This window comes from Sinocyclocheilus rhinocerous, unplaced genomic scaffold (genome assembly GCF_001515625.1).
Source record: "Sinocyclocheilus rhinocerous isolate Xijiao unplaced genomic scaffold, SAMN03320098_v1.1 scaffold2032, whole genome shotgun sequence".
Classification (NCBI taxonomy): domain Eukaryota; kingdom Metazoa; phylum Chordata; class Actinopteri; order Cypriniformes; family Cyprinidae; genus Sinocyclocheilus; species Sinocyclocheilus rhinocerous.
Window position 1 is genome coordinate 800439 of NW_015634013.1, and position 17562 is coordinate 818000.

Sequence of the window (17562 nt, forward strand, 5' to 3'; positions counted from 1 at the left end):
CTAAAGAGCCCCCTAAAGAGAAGAGCCCTAAAACTTTCCAATCATGCTCATCATTACCTTATTAGACAGAACAGAGGAAACCAACAAACAACTTCAGTGACAAATCAGAGGAGGCATTTCTAATTTTTACCATATATATCAAAAGAACGTCAGTGCTGAAACGGACTCCTCCTCCTCCATATAGAGACATACACACACACACACACACACACACAGAGTGCCAGAGGCAAAAATAGTCACACATCATAGAGGAGACATTAAAGATTTCAGAGAGAGGAAGCACTCCAGGATATTTACAGAATCAACACCTGCTGAGATACAGAAACTGACAAATGCTCACTTCAAACATTATAACACATACAAAAATACATTTAACTGTATATTTATTGATATTTTGTCAAATATATTTTATAAATATATATTTAAAATTACTGAAATATATCATTTTATTAATAGTTAATGATTTTAATTGTATTAATTAATAATTTATTTATTATTTTAATTTAATTTTAAAAAATGTACAGCCGTTTTACCATGTTTTTTCTTAATGATGATGATGTTTTGTTTGTTAATGTATTGTTAATACATTATTTCATTAATTGTCCGTTTCATTTAATAATGTTTATTGCTAGAAAAATCAGAAATCACACACCAGATCACAAATCAGTTTTAAACTAATCAAAAAGGTTTAATTCACTGCGGCAACAACTAAGGCACACAGAAATAGTAAAAGTAGCCATTTGCGTTAAACGTGGCAATGCGTTACTCACCCACAAGATAACAGCAGAAAACAGCATTTATGCTAATGACAGGTTAGACGCTACGTATTTCCTACTGCAATGCGTTAGTCTTCCTACAGACGTATTGTAGAAATGAGATGCTAAGCGTTTTGTGCTTGTGTCGCTAGTACTGGAGGTGATAGCAATGTTGAACACTTAATGGAAGAGAAATTGTTCAGTTATTTCTCATAATTCATTTTTTTTTTGGTTAAACAGACATTTTTATTGTTACATTTTTTTTTTTAATTAATTAAACAAAGCAACACAATAGTGTTTCATAATAAACATAGGCTGAGTGATGAGAGAATTTAAGTTCTATAAACAACCACTGTAGGTGACAAACCTTTGATTTATCAACGATAAATTAAGAGAACCATTTTAACATGTTTAGCTTTATGCATTTGTACAGGGCAGGAAAAATAGTTGTCATCACTGAAATTCAATCAGTGCTCTCAGAAGAATTAAATCCAGCATGTTGCAAACAGCATCTCTCCTGTGTGTGTGTGCGTGTGTGTGTGCGTGTGTGTGTACTTTTCTTTTATAGTCTTTTATAGTCTTAGGGGTCTTTACAGTCCATAACAGAACTTCAACAGAACTACTACTGTTTAAAGTTGGCAAGTATCCTGTTTAAGGTTGGGTATAATATTTTCATTATCTAATAATCATAAATGAATAAGGATTAGGAGAAAAAAAAACATTAAACATTAAATAAGCAAATAAGCATCTGATCAATTTTTTTATTTGTTTTAATTATATAAAACAGAACAGGAAAATGGCAACAACTTCAAGTGAGGGATAAGGCACGGAATCAATGATATTTGCAAAAAACATCATTAGCATTATTTTATGCAGTTTATGTGTGTGTGTGTGTGTACCTGGTATTTATTACGTTATGGGGACCAAATGTCCCCACAAGGATAGTAATACTAGTAAATTTTGACCTTGTGGGGACATTTTTGAGGTCCCCATGAGGAAACAAGCTTATAAATCATACAGAACGAGTTTTTTTGAGAAAGTAAAAATGTAAAAAGATCCTGTCATGTGACTGCGTGCTGCTGCAATAGACGCATTTTGCTGCATTAAAGTTAACTATTAATTGATCGTTAATTTCAGCGACGATCGATCATGGAAATGATCGAAAATTGACGTCCCTAGTTTACATAATATATGTATGTGTGTTGTGTATATTTATTATGAATATATAAATACACACACATGCATGTATATATTTCAGAAAAATGTTGTTTATATATTAAATATATTTATTTATAATATAAATTATATGAATATAAATATAGACATGTAAATACATGTAAATATTTTCAAAATATACTGTATGTGTGTGTATTTATATATACATAATAAATATACACAGAACACACACATATATATTATGTAAACAAAAACTTTTATTTGGGATGCGATTAATCGTTTGACAGCACTATAAAATACACAAAGTTTAAATAAAGTAAAAAGCAGCAAACACTGTGGAACCAAATAAATAAGAAATAAATGTTTTTTTTTTAATCTTCCAAAATCCCCTTAGATAAACGACAAAAGTCAGCAGGCTTTTCAAAATCCAAAATATTGCCAAAAAGGTGCTTTTGCGTTTCGTTTCTTCTGCCATGGTCTTGTCTTTCTCACCTCACTCTTGTCAGTCAGCTCGACTCACTTGATAAATTAAATCAATGTGTGTGTGTGTGTGTTTTCATTGTTTTTATGACCGTTAAAAAGTGTTAAAGAAAAACAAAAAGAGAATCATAGAAATGGTAAAGCAATTTAAAACATTTTTAAATGCAAGCAATTTAACCCATCAATAAGAATTTATTGAAAAACCTGAAGTGGCTGTAAGATCATTTAAACCGAGCTGTACAATTGTAATTTCATGAACCGAAGCAGTGGGTGTGGCCTTTAAGCCATAAAGTCCTCTCCTAATTTTGATTCCTGGCCCACATCATCATAGTCTGTTATTAAAAAACAAAAGCAAATATATCCTGTTAAATGTTTCAAACTGAGCCATTTACTGTAAATCAGCAAATGCTAATCTAATAAAGATTAAAAAGGAGACAAAAACATACCCAACAGGTTTCTCTCATCTTCATTGCTGTTCTTCACATCATCATACTCCTCCTGATCTCCCTCTGATACACGTGAAATAAAACCTCACATTGTAATGTTTAACAGCTTGCGTCATTGATCTCTTTCTCCTCATGACTGTCTGAGATTATTAGATTAAACCTGATAAAGCCATGATGATTCATTGATGGTAGAAATGCATGTTCAGTTTATCACAGAAACAATCTGGTTCTGTGCGACTCACCCTTTACACTTTGAGAGTCCTGTCCATTAACGATGGCATCATCATAATTCTCTGGTGTGTCCACTACATACAAATAAACATAACAAACATTGAATTTTTGAAGTGACTGTGTTAAATAACACACTTAAAAAAATTTTTTTTTTTTAAATGTAGGCCCTTTTAATACCAGAGTTCTGTCCGCTAGTGATAACATCATCATAGCTCCCAGGTGTGTCTTCTACAAATTTAACATAACAGATTTAACAGAGACCATTACACTCAAAACAAACCTTATTGTATAGTTCCTTAATATGTTCTTATAGGTAATTTTTAATATATAGACTATAAAATAGAAGATACAGAATTACAACTATAGTACAGAACTGCACCTGTCTCACGATCTGGATTCAGTCCATCAGTGATGACATCATCACAGTACTCCCCTCTTGATTTCATTCACCCTCTCTTCAACATCAAAACAAAATAGTTTCAAAGGATTCAGATAGATGTGCGCGCACACACAAACACACATAAACATACACCTGCAGCTCTGTGGTTTTCTGTCAGGAATTCTGTGGTTTAAAGATGGTTTAACACAACTAGATGAATATTAACTGTCTGACAGACTCTTATTAATGATATTAAATGAGATTCATGTCTCATGGCTAACCCCTCTGAATTAAGTGATTAGCCTACTGAAAATGACAAATCATACACTATAAAACTTACTCACCCCTCTGAGTGAAGTAATTGTGTCTATGCTGAATCTCCTCATAAACGGCCTCAGTCGTCGTCCTGTGTTTCCTCTTAGAGAGAGCTGTGAGTGTAGACAGACAAACCTGCTGTCAGTTCACAACACATGACTGATCACACACTGAATAAGACACAATATGACAGTCTCTGGATCTCTCCTACCTCTCCTCATCACTCTGTTCTGCTGAATCAGTATAAGCAGTGGCACTAAGAGCAGTAAGAGCACAACTCCCAGAACAATCACAAGCACTGGGGGGACGGAGAGAGAAGCTGCTGGAGGAGTTTGTGAAGGAGAGACTGATGTTGAGCGCACTGGAGGAGAAACTGGAGGATAAGCTGATGTTGTTGTGGCAGGAGTAGTGGTAGACATGGACAAATCTGTCAAAATAGACACAAACACATTAACAATAATGCAAATTATTGATTTAAACACAAATATTATTAGAACTGAGATTTTGACAGACCTACACAGTTGAGTACAACAATCTTCTTGCGCGCGCAGTCAGTGTTGTTCAAGGAGAGAGGACAGTCCCACAGGTGAATCTCATTCCCTCTGCACTCAACTTTGTTCATCCACACAACACCTTCACCAGCACCAAAGACTGAATTCCCATCAGCCCTCAGTGCTGCTCCACAACCCAGCTGCCTGCAGACCACCTGAGCATCGCTGATGTCCCACTGATCATCACAGACTGAGCCCCACACAGCGTTATGATACACCTCCAGCCTCCCAGAGCACCGGCCCTCCCCTCCACTCAGTCTGAGAGGAACATGATCTAAAACACACACATCAACCAGCACTCACCAGCTTCAGCACAACATTTACAACAAAACACACTAAAACTGAACCAAGAGATCTGTGATCAGATTTAGGAAATCGCTCCATCCACCCTCCAAACTGCGTTTCCTTCATAGGGTCACAGGGATACTGGAGCTTATCTCAGCATCTCAGAGCACAAATGGGGAACACCCTGGACAGATGGCTAGTCCATCACAGGGTCAACATTCAGATACTCGCTCACACTTATGGGCAATTTATTGTTTTCCAGTTCACATACGCTGCATGTCTTTTGATTGTGGGGGAAATCTATGCAGACATCACACAGAAAGGCTGCCTGGCTCAGCTGGGACGTGAACTAGGGACCTTCTTGTTGTAAGGCTAAATGCTAATAATTTCTTTTTAAATGCTCATATTTTAATAATTTGTTAAGAAAATACAGGTTTACATTAACAAAAATCTAGCAAATTTGTCAAAAAACTTACTTGAACACTGTCTCTGGTGAGGAGATGGTGAAGTAGAACATGACAGGCGACTCTGAGGAGACTCATCACTTTCCTCCACTGAGATTACATGATAAAATGAAGAGAACTGAACATCAGATAACAAAAGTCATAATGTCTATGTTAAATATATCAACAATGCCACTTTCCATCACCTCAATTTAGTTTTTCAGAAACGTTAGTTTACTCACCACATTAGAAAAAAATATTGTATTTAAAGGGGTCATAGGATGCCCATTTTTCACAAGTTGATATGATTCTTTAGGCTCTTAATGAAAAGTCTGTAACATAGTTTGTTTAAAATTTCTCAATGGTAGTGTAAAAAACACCTTTTTTACCCTGTCAAAAACAGCTCTTTTCAGATCAAGCCGTTTTTGTAGCATTTTCCTTTAAATGTTAATGAGCTCTGCTGACCCCACCCCTATCTTCCATAGCACATTATTAGGAAAGGCAATTTATCTATCTATCTAGCTCACTCAGGGCGGGTCTAAGGTAAGACACCAGTCCAGTCTGTGCTGAAACGCTACTGTCAATCAAACTATCGAGAGAGGGGCCTGTCTGTGACGTCACACAGACAGGCATCTGAGATCAGCTCGATTTGAGAAAGGGGAAAACATTTAACAAGGTTTAAAAAAAAAACACTGGGTGGATTTTTATCATTATAGGGTGGTTGTGTACACACACTGCCAACACACATTATAGTTCAAACAACTTGTAAATGTGCATGTAGCATCCTATGACCCCTTTAAAGCTGTCCAAATGAAGTTCTTAGCAATGCATATTACTAATCAAAAATTCATCAGTTCAAACAACTTGTAAAAGTGCATGCAGCATCCTATGACCCCTTTAAAGAAATATGACTACTGAGACCATCTTACATCATTAAATTACATCATTAAAATCATCTCACTTGAGCAGGTGATCTTGACCACTTCATCTTTATTACAGTAATTTTGTTCCCAGGGTAAAGATGGACACTGCCAAAAAGTGGAGTCATGTGGTCGACATATTACTTTATCCAGCCAATTAGGAGCTGATTTCACTCTTGCTGTAGAAGAGGATTCAAAACCAGATCTTCCACAGTTCAGCTCTTGACAGATCAGACTCGCTGCATCTCTGTCCATCTGGTTCCAGCACACATTACCCCAGGATCCATTGTAGAAAACCTCCACATTCCCTTCACAGCCCTCAGTTAACCTGATCTCTTTAAACTCTAAATGGAAAGGATGTGCATTTAAACAAATGGAACTCAGGTTGTGTGAAAATAAGTGGTTAATACAAGGGTTATGCATGCTGTAAGCAATGATAAAATGTAAAATGTTACATTAGCCTAATAATATGTTATTTAAATATAGAATATTTTATGAAAAAACAACAAATACATCTATGGAAAACATTTTGACTAGTGTACTGTTTACCTGAGCACATGACTCCTACGTCCTCCTTGTGTTTACAGTCATGTTTTCCCCAGCCTGGAGAAGAGCAGCTCCACAGGGACGTCTCATTCCCCTCACACTCCACCTCATCCAGCCATATGGGTCCAGAACCAGGACCAAACCAGGCTGGTACCTGCTGGTTACTGAGGGCCACTCCACACTGCAGCTGTCTGCACACCACATGGGCATCTTTAATATCCCAGGAGTCATCACACACTGTCCCCCATGAGCCGCTGTGAAAAACCTCCAGCCTCCCTGCACAGTCTCCCCCAGAACCCACCAGCCTGATGGACCCGCGACCTGATATTCAGAGAAAGAAAAACACATTATTGATTAGTAACAACTGAAGAATCTGCCCAGATGTTGTTCTTCTCACCAAGGCAGGTGACTGACAGCTGTTGTGTGGAGCTGCAGTTGAGAGTTTGTGGAGAGCTGCAGTTCCCCAGATGAGCTTCACTCCCAGAGCACTGGAAGCCCGTCACACACTCATGACTGTGTTCAGGACTGGATGAAGAGGAGCCGTAGAAGTTCAGCACAGAGCCACAGCCCAGCTGTCTGCAGACCACAGAGGATTCAGTGAGACTCCAGGAGTCCAGCAGAACTCTCCTCCAGACCTGATGGATGAAAACTTCCACCTCCCCCTCACACTGTCTCTCTCCAGACAACCGCACCAGACCATCATGAAGAGCCAGAGATGAATCTGAGTGAAACATCAGACAAATTACTAAAATATTACAAGTTTGAGAATATGCTTTATTAAAATAAAATTGTAATATTAATGTAAATTCAGAAATAAATGAAAGAATTCACCAGAGCAGATGACTCCAACATCTCATCTATGAGAACATTCAGCTCGACTCCATGAAGAGATTAAACATCCTGAGAGTTTTTTTTTTCATTCCTGTCACAATCAAACACATCAGCCCAGATTTCACCACTTCCCTCTCCAAACCTGTCTGATCCCACAACAGACACAGCAATCCCACAATTCAGCTGTCTACAGAGGACACTGGCAGCTCTCATATCCCAGCATGCATCACACATTGTGCCCCACTCATTGAGGAACCGAAGCTCCACTCTTTCAGAACAAGAGTCTGAACCGTTTACCAGTCTGAGATCAGTGTAACCTGGACAAAACTGACATGTTACTTAAACAGAATGAATCCAAATCAATATAAATTTGAATAGTATAAAGTAGTACTACAGAATAAACTACATGTACTGCCTAGTGTGCTTTTACACGTTTCACTGTACATTTGCATGATGACATGAAGAGAGAGAATTTCAATTTCTTAAATTAAACAAATATAATTCTAATCAATTAAATGAAAGTGGAGTGGAGCATGACTTCACACCGGGCTTGAATCCCACAGGGATAAAAGGATGAGTGACGACAGTGGAAGACGAGAGAGGACCAAGCCATGGGACATGTTATTTTATTTACATTTATGCATTTATACATTTATTTATTTACATTTGCACATGTATTACAGCAGTCGGCCATTTAATTTCATTTTGTAGCCAGATCCAGCCTCAACGCCACTTCTATATTTTTCATCTTTAGCGTATTGGCACTTTTCCGTGCGTGCCGCCACTTCTCACATGTTGCCATTACACAGAGTCATAGCGTCAGTGTCTGGGAGATTAGAAATGACACTATGAGTGCTTCTCAAATGGAAGGCTGCATCCTGCGAAGGCTGCATATCTCAGCTGCCGAATCATCAAATGTCTTTTAAGGCCATCTCAATCCAAAGGATCCTTGGAAGGCAGCCTTCGTTTCACGTCCTTCATTCAGCTTAATTTAAAGGATGCATGGGATGTATTCTTCACGACCTTCAGTCAACCACAATCCTTTGCACACATTCCAAATTCATGAAAATAAAGTGATGAAAAATCAGCTGTCACAGTTGCTAGGTGACAAGAACAGTCCTTCAGAGATCGTCCCATTTAAAAATACTCGATCCAAACTTTGCGGCCTTCGAAGGATGTAGCCTTTGAAGTGTGAGTCCTTCGGAGGATGCAGCCTCAGTTTGAACACAGCTTATATAAAATCACACTACCCAGGAAGGGGCACCATGAATTACCACTCATCTCAACAAATCACCAGTGGTGGACGAAGTAGGCCTACTAAAAAACTCAAATCAAAGTAGGCGGGGTTTACTGTTTACAGATTGCGAATTCCAGCATGAAGCGTCAGTTTAACATTGAAAGATAGTAAGGTAAGATGGAAGTTACAAATCATAGTCAACTGTTTTACTATAGAAATGTTAAATAACCGACAGCTATATCCAGTCACACAAATTACTCAACTTTTTTTTTCAAATATGGCTGTTTTGAGAGAGACAGTAGAAGGTTGCATGCTTAAATCCCTTACGAAAATTAAATATGGTTCTCTTTCAATTCGTTTTCTTGACATTGCGGCTGATAGCCACTTGGGGGGGAAACTCCTTTTCTCTGAAATGCTGAAGGCTTATTGAATCCTGCTATTGCACCTGCAATAGCCAATGGTGTTCAGGCATTCAAGCAGTACAGCTTGGCACCGAGCACCATTTATCTCAGAATCTTTCTCCTTTAAGCAGCTTTGCTGTCTTTAAGAAGCCTCTTATCTTGAATGTGCGCTCTTCAGAGGACGATACCTGGATTGCCATACCCTTCAGCGTTCCAGTGAGTATAAGATCTGTAATGTTTTATGGATAAGCTGTCCACTCACTTCTTCACCTCCACAGCTGAGCTGCAGAAATGGAAGCCATGGCAGTTTAGGATAGAAAGTTTAGGTGATGGGCCTGTGACGTGTCTATTCTTGCATCCTCCTTGTTCACCTAAACCTCTCATGTCTCCTTCAGAATGAATATTCACTTCCTCTTTACCTGGGCGGCCCGCAAGCTGCAGTGCTGTCAGTGTTTGTCTACCCTTCAGTAAGTGAAGGCCTTGGGTAGCAAGCTTGGCAGGAAAATAGCCTTGTCGGTGACAGTGCTGTCTATGAGAGGAGGTTTACAGGGATTTACAGACCCTCATTTGCACGATTCAAGTAGCCCCCCACCTCAGAACAGCGGACTGCCATGTACAGAGCACAGAGAAGTTCATCCACACAATATCAACAGCCCTTTGCCTCAGGGCAATGCCAGTTGTGTACGGGGCACCGAAAAATGTCCTTATCAGCAGCCCCTTGCCTCAAAGCAGGGGCAAGCTGTGTGCAGAGCACAGAGAAGTCCAAGTCGCTTACTCATTCACACGATAGCAGCAGCCCCCTCAGAGCAACCGTCAGCCGTGTGCAGAGCTCAAGAACTTCCAGTCACTCACTCACACGATGTAAGCAGCCCCTGTCTTGTTTTCATTCCCTCCTCTCAGAAACCATGGTTACGTTGATTAAACAGAGACATTTTACTACAAATAAAACCAAAAACCAAACTATAATTAAACCATGGTAACCACAAATTAATGAAAGTGGGAGAGAGCACTTTACATTCACTCCCCCCACCTACAATCCCTGCTGATACGAGACTCGAACCCACAATCTTTGGGTTACGAGTCCGACTCTCTAACCATTAGGCCATGACTTCCCTAACCATAGCTTTGCTACACTAACCATAGTTTAACCATGGTATTTGTAGTAAAACTGTGGTTATACAAATGGAAGTCAATATGCCAAAAAACAATTACTAAACTTTTACTATAGTAAAATCATGGTTAATTTTTGTAAACGATTACAGTCTGTGCATCTCTCTCTCTCAAACAATGAAGCTGTGAGTTTAGTTACTTCAAAAACAGCAATTATACCCCCTTTTTTACTGAGAAATATAATTCAGTATCGAAGCAGTATCAAATAAAAGTCACAGGGCAGCAGTGACAAGTTTCTCTGTTCCTGAATTTGTCTGTGTGCGCAGCGCGATCAGTAACCTCTGTGTGCGAACAATGCGTGTGTACGTCCATTAAAGTATTTTATACAAATATATAGACACATATATAATATATAGATGTATACACCAGTTCTTTCTGGTCCTCGAATCTGATTGGCTGATAAGAGTGTGATATTAGAGTCCAGCAGAACTCCAACAGCCGTTCCTCCATTTGTATCACTCCGCTTGCCTAAGTTACAGTATTTCCCACAGCGAGTGTCATGGCGGACGTCTAAATCCAATAAATTTTTTAAATAATACTGTTTTGTGTCACGGAATGTAGTTTTAACAGTTTTTTTAGGTAAGAATGTACTTGTTTGGACTTCAAAAATGCGGTTTGTTAATACAGATAATGTCTATTTGAAAATTTGCTTTAACATTTTCGGAGATGTGAGCTCCAGGACGTCAGTGGATGTTCAGCGCTCCTAAACCTCTGGAAAGCGCCTCACCTCGGCCAGATCTTCTGGAATTTACCGCTGGCTCTGATGTCTCTATATGGGTTAAACATGAGATATAATTCGTTTTGGGTCAATCTAATGGGCAGTCTTTGGTCTCATTATTCTATTATTGGTTCCAGAGTAAATAGTTTTGGCTGAGGTCAAAATCTCATCACGTTATACTTTATATAGCTAACTTCAATGCTGTATATCAGAGCGCTGTGTTTGTACTTTCAACTGAATTGCCAAGCAACTTTTATGATGGCTGTTGTTGTTGTTCATTAAATATTATTATTCAATAAATAATATTTTATTTAAATAATAGTAGTATTTAATAATAGTGTTTAGTATTTAGAAACGGCGTGTGTTCGGGATTTTAGTTACATTGTTCTGCCATTAGATGGTGACAAGAGACTGCTTTTACAAGTCAAGACTTTTATATTGAAAAATAAACGCTGTTGTTGAAGGAAATTATTTTTTACTTTCAACAACAGCTTGATGCAGCCTACAAATGCACGGAGCAATGCTGTCATTGGAAATCACCCTTAACAGATGAAAGGATAGTAACGTTACGACAAAGATAACGCTTTTCTCAGTGGATATTCAAACTAATGCTTTATTGTGAATATGAGATTGATCTGAAGAATGAATGCTGTATCAGATGCAGGTAATCACACTTGCTCAGTCCATCTCTCTCATAATACTCCACTCCACATAATATTTTAATAGCTTTTAATACAGTAATACAATAAGCTTTTAATGAAGCAACTCAACGTTCCTTCGTTACTAGTTCTAAAGGGGTGTTTTCGAATAACAAAGGCTTGGGCTCAGCTGTTAAACTGTCAAACTGAGATTTGAATCCGTGGCAGAAAGAAGTAGTTCTGCACAAAATAGGGTTTTTAAAGACACTCCGTTGTTTTTCCTAATGTATTTACACACTCGTGCCATCGAACTGTTGTATAAACGCAATATCACACTCGTAGACGTGAGATACGGCTGTATATCGGCACGCTGTGATTACCTACGGCCAAATCACAGCCGTGCTAATATACAGCCATATCTCACATCAACGAGTGTGATATTGCTCATATATATACTGCAAATATATAGAAAATATTTATACTCAACCAGAACACATCACTCCGACATCACTGTCATGTGAACAGTTGTTTTTGCTTGAAGACTGATGTGGGCAGAAATATATTTGAGACTCATTTCCTCTGCACTGAATCTCTTGTGTCCACATCTGAGCGTCTCCTTTGCCAAAAGCAGCTGCTCCCAGAACCTGTACAGGAGCCCCACAGTCCAGCTCTCTACACACAACCTCTGCATCCTGCTGGTCAAAGGCAGCGTCACACACTGTGTGCCATGTGTTGCCTTGAATCACCTCTAATCTCCCAGAGCACAGGTGAGATCCATTAATAAGTCTGGAATGTTTATGACCTGTTCAAACCACACAAAACAGATTTATGCAGAATGGCAAGTTTAAGAGTATATTCAATACTAACAAGATTTGAAAAAAAAATAAAAATAAAAAAAAATTTATGAAATTAAGCCAATTTGTAAAAAAAAAAAAAAAAAATGCACATCATGCACATCTAAGTCCAAAACATTACATTCCATCATTCCCAGAGTTGGGAAGGTTACTTTGAAAATGTAATGGGTTACAGATTACAAGTTACCCTATTTAAAATGAAATAGTAGTGTAACTTTTTACTTACTTTACTTTATTAAAGTAATGTAACTGACTACTTTTGATTACTTTTTGATTACTTTTCTAAATTTTTAATGAATGTTTTCAACTGTTAATCATTTTCAAACATTTACACAATGCAGGATTAACCTTACAGTATGTGCTCAACACTGATTACTGTCAGACTTTCAAAATCCTTCATCACTTGAATTAAGATTATAATAATTGAATTTTAACACCACAAAATCAGACTTTAGTACCGCCTTTTACTTTGAGATTGATCTGAAGTTCAATGCAGATTTAAAATCATAAGAAATAGTTTACTGATACTGTTTTTGAAACCAAATCTTCGCATAACTACAGGAAACACTGCATCTAACAATGCTTTGGAAAAAAATCCAGTTAATTAAAAAAAATCAAATAAAAGCATATACATCAACCCAAATATGGTTATCTAATAAGCATGTGCCCTATTCTTTGTACTAAACTCCTGAAACATTGGTGTCTGTTTGTATATATGATATGACGATAGTTTTCTCAAAAGAAATTGTAAAATGCTCATGAAGTGACTCAGTTCTAGAGCAGTTCTAGAGATTATGTTTATGTGTTCATGTACTCATATTGAGGTGGCAGAGGCTAAAAACACCACAAGTGATACACACGCACACTTAAATGAAACCGCGTGTCTGTGCCATTAATTTCCACGAGGTGCGGACTGAGAAAATATTTCAGGCTGGGAAATCTCACACTCATCCAGGCCATCCCATACACCCTAACGCATTCTAAAACACGGACAACCCTATTTTTTTGTATGGCCATCACAAAAAATCCTTAGCCTGGGGACATGCAAAATAATTAAAAGTTCTTTCCTGAACTGCACCTTCACTTCCTTTTTAATTTTCAGTCTCTTTATTTTGCCCTGATATCTCTGTCTCTCACATGACTTTAATACTCAAGATTTAACAAAACTATACTTTCTAAATTGCCTACATGTCAAAATTAGTACAATAATAACTACATCATTACAATAACGTTATAGAAAAATCATAATACTGAACATGAGTCATATTTGTCCCTTAAAAAAAATTAACCATGATTTTATTATAATAAAAGTACAGTAACCATGTTTTTTTGTTTTTGTTTTTTGCAAATGGATTACCATTTGTATTTATTTTTACTACACATTCCATAGTTAAACTATGGTTAGTGTAAAAAAAGCCATGGTTAATCTATGGTTACCATGGTCCATTGTCTTTGGATTTATAGTAAAATCATCGTTAATTTTCGTTAATTGTCTGCCCTAGCTCCCCCTAAACCTATTATGAAATAAGTAAGCCATATTGGCCTAGAAAATCGCAGCTTTTCATTTTCCGTCGGTCTTAGTACACGATGTAACTACAGAAGAGTCAAGTTTTAAATAGGAAAAATATAGAAACTCTTTGGTCATTTTTGAGCGAGAAATGATAACGGTCTAATCAGATTCAATTATCTATGCTAAGCTACAGCTAAAAGTGCTACTGCCAGGCCCGAAGATCGGCTGAATGGATTCAAAAACGGTAAAACTCAGCTGTTTAACACTAGGGGAGTTGGAAAATGAGCCTTTTTTTTTTTTTTTTTAAGGGGAGTGTTCCTTTAATAGCCAGCATGTCTTTTTATTCAGTTGAATTTATTGATTAAATAAGACCCTGACATAAGAGGACACAGATATGACAATAACTTTTATAATACTAATAAGCCAACATCTCTGGCTTTTCTTTTCTTTTTTTACTCAGTTATTTCAGGGTTTTGATCTCTCAACTGAGAGAACACATCCTGTTTATGCCCAAACATAACCTCAAGCCCAGGGGCCCACGCCCCCTTAAGTCCTGCCCTGAGTAAGTACAAAGACAAAACTACAATAGCATATTTACAGATGAAACTGACCTGCACTTGAAATCACTACAGGGATCTACACACCTCAAATGTCCCTTTTATATAAACCTTTATTTACATCTTAATTTACGTAAGCCTTATTTAAATAGAAAGGAGGTGTGTTTGTGTGTGTGTGTGGGGGGGGAACAGGGTCACATCACAGGAGAGTGAACTGCCTATCAGAAATCATTGTACGTCAGCTGTCTTAACCGTGGCATGTGTACTGCATCATCACTGTGTCTGTCACGCGGCTCTGTTGCCCTTTCAGGCTTGAACTGAAGGTAAAACTAACGACATTATTAACTGTCTTGATATTTACTTTGAAAGCTTGAAGCTCGCGATTATGGTAAGGGATATGACAATAACTTTTATAATACTAATAAGCCAACATCTCTGGCTTTTCTTTTCTTTTTTTACTCAGTTATTTCAGGGTTTTGATCTCTCAACTGAGAGAACACATCCTGTTTATTATATTATAATGAATATTTAATATTACATTTAATCTTTGACTATAGCCTAGACATGTTGCATATTAATTGTACTATTTATTAACCTCAAAGCATATGTTTGTGTATTTTGTGTTACTCCATAATGATGTTCTATTTGAGGGCATTTGTAGTGTAAGGCCCAAACATAACCTCAAGCCCAGGGGCCCACGCCCCCTTAAGTCCTGCCCTGAGTAAGTACAAAGACAAAACTACAATAGCATATTTACAGATGAAACTGACCTGCACTTGAAACCCTGAACAGTAGTTTTGCTTCTCTGCTCCACCTGTGCGCTTTCACAGTCCACTCCATTCTCATTCTCTCGCATTGATTACTCTGATCAAAACCATTTGGCGGAGGCCCCTTTAATCGCCGACGGTAAAGTGCCCTTTCGGTCCGGTCTATGTGCCCCCGGACCGCGATTGTGCCCTAGCAACATCGCTTAGCCCCTGCCCCTCCGAAGGTCTCTGCACGCCGCTGTTCTTTTTTGATTTATATATTTATTATATTTACTTTTGATTTATTTATCTGAAATGTGGCATATTCCTTGACGTTCCGCGCAATAGGAGTTCCGTTTTTATGACTGGATTCTACGAACCACTCCGTGTTTTCCACATCGCGGCCGCATGTCTCATATTTTAGAGTAGTCAGTGCAATTTGGGAAAGAAATCAATTAAATCTGAATGTGGACGCGTGTAAATATTCAAATGTAACCCCCTTTGTAATCGTTAACATTTTCATAAGTAACTAATTTAATTACACATTTTTTCTGATTACAGTTACATTTATTTTGTAATTAAATTACGTAACACCATTACATGTAACTTTGTTGAAAACGACGTGTTTGAGAGAGGCGGGGCATAGAGGACCTACAATAATGTACAGTATTTGAAAAATAATGTGTTTTTTGAACATTAAAGCATGTCAACATATTCTGTTACACCAAATACACAAAATAATGATCTTTAAAATAGCATCATATGACCCCTTTAAGTAAAATATTTACATTCTCAACAGATTTAAAGTTTTAATTTGAATTGCAGCCACAGTTTTAAGAGTGAAGTGACTGTTTAGTGAATTTTCTCCGAAATGTATTGACGATCAGTCTCATTCACCTGAACAAATGACTCCAGCAGCTGTACGACAGACAGATTTACTCCATCCTTCTGACCCACAGTTCTTCAGTGTGGACTCTGATCCAGTACACGTGACATACCCCATTTTTGTTGGTCCCTGATTGGAACTTGATCTTTGTCCAAAATGAGCATCACTCAGAGCATCTACAGGTTCTCCACAGTCCAGCTCTCTACACACCACTGCAGCATCAGCCAAATCCCAACCAGCACCACAAACTGCTCCCCACTGACCTCTATGAAGAACCTCCACTCTACCAGCACAGCGACTGTGACCACCAACCAACCTCACATTCACACGGTCTGTACATTGAGAATGAAGAGAATGACACAAAGAAATACTGAAGGACAGAGAGAGAAGATGGCAAAAAGACTAGAAAATGACAAAAAAGTGCATTTTAAAATGTATTTTACTTAAAAGAAATTCATTCCAACCTGAACACAGCAGTCCAACATCTTTATCATGAGAACAGTTGTTTTTATGTGATGGTGATGTTGAACAGAGGTGAATCTGAGATTCGTTTCCTCTGCACTGAATCTCTTGTGTCCACATCTGAGCGTCTCCTTTGCCAAAAGCAGCTGCTCCCAGCACAAAGGGCGGGGGCATTGGCAATGCTTTATAATGTGGTTCAGTTTGTTACCATTATGTTAATCATGATAATTAACAAAATTATTTTAAAACATTCATCGACCTAAGTTAATATTAATTAAGCATAATATTGTTCACTTTTAGATGAATCTTTTTCATCATAATACATTAATGTTCATTTATACAAATCGACATGTTAAAAATGTATATGTACAAATTAACAATTACCTAGAATAATACACTGTTAAAGTATGATTCTTTCTTAGTTTGCATATTTTAGACCAGTACATTATTTTTCTCATGACATTTTTTTTAAAATAAATAAATAAAAAATAAAAAAAATACTGGCACATTTTAAACTAAATAATTATTGTCTTTTTTGGTCAACCATTAAGCATTATTCATTAATGTTAAAAGAAAACCACATTTAAAATTTAATTTACAGCAGGTGGCTGATCACTGAGGACAGGTTTGAAGCAGTTTACCTGAACAGATTACTGCAGCATTTCCACTTTCTCTACAGTCATATCTAAACCCTCCTGCTGAGCCACAGTTCTTCAGTGCAGACTCTGATCCTGTACACATGACAGTACTCATCCAGATTGGTCCTGATGCTGGTCCAAAATGATTACCACCCAGAGCATCTACAGGTTCTCCACAGTCCAGCTCTCTACACACCGCTATTAGATGTTTATACAACCCCAATTCCAGAGAAGCTGGGACATTTTGTAAAATGCAAAAAAATCAAGAATCTGTGATTTGTTCATTCTCTTTAACTTTTATTTAATTGACAAAAGTACAAAGAAAAGATTTCCAAAGTTTTCACTGACCCACATAAATGTATTTTGTAAATATGAACAAATTTTGAT

The 17562-nt window shown here is 37.6% G+C and overlaps 1 pseudogene; it reads right to left on the reverse strand.

Annotated features, from left to right (window-relative positions):
- Window positions 1–2690: 2690 nt before the first annotated feature.
- On the reverse strand, window positions 2691–16711 carry LOC107745017 (scavenger receptor cysteine-rich type 1 protein M130-like; annotated as a pseudogene).
- Between the last annotated feature and the right edge of the window lie 851 nt (window positions 16712–17562).